This window comes from Octopus bimaculoides, chromosome 21 (genome assembly GCF_046866305.1).
Source record: "Octopus bimaculoides isolate indiv1 chromosome 21, ASM4686630v1, whole genome shotgun sequence".
In the NCBI taxonomy this organism is placed as follows: domain Eukaryota; kingdom Metazoa; phylum Mollusca; class Cephalopoda; order Octopoda; family Octopodidae; genus Octopus; species Octopus bimaculoides.
Genome location: NC_142948.1, coordinates 29,099,429 through 29,103,419, shown reverse-complemented (window position 1 = coordinate 29,103,419; position 3,991 = coordinate 29,099,429).

Below are 3,991 nucleotides of genomic sequence, written 5' to 3'. Positions count from 1 at the left end.
CATTCGACCTTGGTGGGATTTGAACTAAGAATGCAATCAATCGGAACAAATACCACGTGGCATTTGTTTTCTCCAAGGCTTGAAGGATTCGAACCATCGAACAGCAATAATGGTAGTTTTTAATTTCGGTACATGACCAGCAATTTTAAGGGGAGGGGTTAATCGATGTTATCGATTTTACTACTTGACAGGGATTATATTGTATCGACCCCGAAAGGATGAAAGGCGTTGAACACAGTTTGAACTCAGATCGCAAAAGGTCAGTGTTTTCACTGACGCTCAAACGATTCTGCTATTCTACTCTCTTTAATAATAATAATAATAATAATAATGGCTTCAAATTTTGCCATAAGGGCAGAAATTTTGCGGGAGAGGGATGAGTCGATTACATCGACCCCAGTGTTCAACTAGTAATTATTTTGTCGACTCCGAAAGGATGAAAGGTAATGTCGACCACGGCAGAATTTGAACTCAGAACGTAGCGACGGGCGAAATACCGCTAAGCATTTCGTCTAATATGCTAACTATTCTAATGATGATGATAAAGAAGATGATGATGATGATAATACTTTTTAATTTTTTTAATATTTTCCCTTTTCTCTCTGTCTTTCTTCTCCGTTTTCTCTGTCACGTGACTTTGTAAGTGAAATAATCTGGTGTGTTATTTTAATGGCCTACCAATGTATACAGTGAGTTTCTCTGCCCTTGGTGTCAAGAAGACACCTGGAAAGATATAGAAACAACTGAAAAAATATAATAATGATAATGATAAATACTTTGGAGTTTGGATACTTCACCTCTGGAAGCATGGGGGTTTCGTTCATCATCATTAAACAGCCCTTATTGAGGGACCTTTTGAGCGGGATGGGTTACTCGACCTGAAGAAAATTCTAACTTAACAACATGCAAATGCTTATATTTTCTTTTAATTTTGACTTTATATCTTCAGGAGGAGTTACCTCAATCCTTTATTTATTAACCAAAATGAAGTAGATTGATAAATTTAGTTTTTGAACCAGTTGAAGATACACAAGATGTCGAAATATCGTTTACTAGATAACAATGGCACTCTTCTTTTAATTTTGACTCTATATCTTCAGGAGGGGTTACCTCAATCCTTTCTATATTAACCAAACTGAAGTAGATTGACAAATTTAGTTTTTGAACCAGTTGAAGACACACAAGATGTCGAAATATCGTTCTGACTCAGGCATACTGATACAAATTCTGTGGAATACTGGTATGTTTGTAAAAATCGTCTCAGTACTTGAATAGTTAATAGTTAATCGATCCCGGAAGGACGAAAGGTAAAATTGCCCCCGTGGATTCGATCTCAAACCGTAAAGAAATGGATTGAGGAACCACGGCAGCTGACTATCCAATAAGTGGGTGATCATTGTATGAAAGGGTAAGGTTATCAAAGAGTACAGACTGAAATGAAAGGGAAAAAGAATTTACCAGACTAAGAGAGAAAGAGGGAGGGGGAGATGGCGAATTGGTGAAGAAATTGCTAAGAAAGAGAGAGGAAGTTGAAGGGAGGGAGAGAGAAGAAGAAAGAGGGAAAGGAGAGAGTGAGAGAGAAATGTGGGAGAAGCAAGGAGGGAGAGAGGGAAGGAGGAATAAAAGGTGTGATAATGGGAAGGGGTGAAGAATTAGTTGAGAAATTCCTAAGTTGGAGGAAAGAGAGGCAGAGGAAGGGAGGGAATAAGGGGAGGAGGAGAGAAGGAGGGAGCGAAAGAGGGAGAGAGAGACAGAGAGAAGGAGAGATAATAAAGGAGGATGGTGACGGTATGGGATGAAGAATTAGTTGGGAAACTGCTGAGAAAAGAGGAAGGTGAAAGAGGGGGAGAGGCAGAGAGAAAAATAGGACTGAACGAGGGAGGAAGGAGCGAGGGAGGAGGGAGCGAGGGAGGAGGGAGCGAGGGAGGAGGGAGAAAGGAAGAGAGCAGGCGAGAAAGAGAGGTGAGGATAGAGTGGGATGGAGATGGCTAGGGATGAAGAAGCAATGGAGAAATTGCTGAGAAATGATCGTAAAAGTAAATTGGTTCCACACTTGAAAAACCTTTATTAGAAAATAAGGGATTAAAGCAGCTTAGAGCTACAGATGAGGTGTGCGACAACTTTGGGAACGGATTAGAGACCAGAGAGTATACTTATTTATTTATTTACTTATTTATTTATTTACTTATTTATTGACGCGAGGCGGTGGGGGTGGCGTGCATATATAAAAGAGTAAGGTAATTAAGGGCATAGAGATACAAAAGGGGACAGAAACAGTATGACAATTATTATGAGTATTAAGGGTAAGAAAAGGGAAGCAGTTGTTGTTTAGCCCTAGGTCAATCATCAACGACCAGGCTTATGGTTAAAGGCATTCCAACCATTAATATACCATTTTCTTAATTTTCAAAGCTTTTTTCTTTTCGTTTTTCTTTTTTAAGATCGGAGGGGTAAAAAGTGGCTGTGTGGTAAGTAGCTTGCTTACCAGCCAAAAGGTTCCGGGTTCACTGCCACTGCAAAGCCTTGTGAGTGGATTTGGTAGACGGAAACTGAAAGAAGCCCGTCGTATATATGTGTGTGTATATATATGTATATATATATATATTTATATTTATATATATATATTTATATTTTTATATATATATATATTTATATTTTTATATATATTTATATATATATATATTTATATTTTTATATATATTTATATATATATATATTTATATTTTTATATATATTTAAATATATATATATTTATATTTTTATATATATATTTATATTTTTATATATATATTTATATTTTTATATATATATTTATATTTTTATATATATATTTATATTTTTATATATATTTATATTTTTATATATTTATATATATATATATATATATATATTTTTATATATATTTATATATATATATATATTTATATTTTTATATATATTTATATATATATATATATTAATATTTTTATATATATTTATATTTTTTATATATATTTATATTTTTATATATATTTATATTTTTATATATATTTATATTTTTATTATATATATTTATATTTTTATATATATATTTATATTTTTATATATATATTTATATTTTTATATATATATATTTATATTTTTATATATATATATTTATATTTTTATATATATATATTTATATTTTTATATATATATATTTTATATTTTTATATATATATATATTTATATTTTTATATATATATATTTATATTTTTATATATATATATTTATGTTTTTATATATATATTTATGTTTTTATATATATATCTTTATATTTTTATATATATATATTTATATTTTTACATATATATATTTATATTTTTATATATTTATATTTATATATATATATATATATTTATATTTTTATATATTTATATTTATATATATATATATATTTATATTATATATATATATATATATTTATATATATATATATTTATATATATATATATTTATATATATATATATTTATATATATATATTTTTATATATATATATTTTTATATATATATATTTTTATATATATATATATATATTTTTATATATATATATTTTTATATATATATATTTTTATATATATATATTTTTATATATATATTTTTATATATATATATTTTTATATATATATATTTTTATATATATATATTTTTATATATATATATTTTTATATATATATATTTTTATATATATATATTTTTATATATATATATTTTTATATATATATATATTTTTATATATATATATTTTTATATATATATATATTTTTATATATATATATAATTTTTATATATATATATATTTTTATATATATATATTTTTATATATATATATTTTTATATATATATATATTTTATATATATATATATTTTTTATATATATATATTTTATATATATATATATTTTTATATATATTTATATATATATATATTTATATATATATAATATATATATAATATATTATATATATATA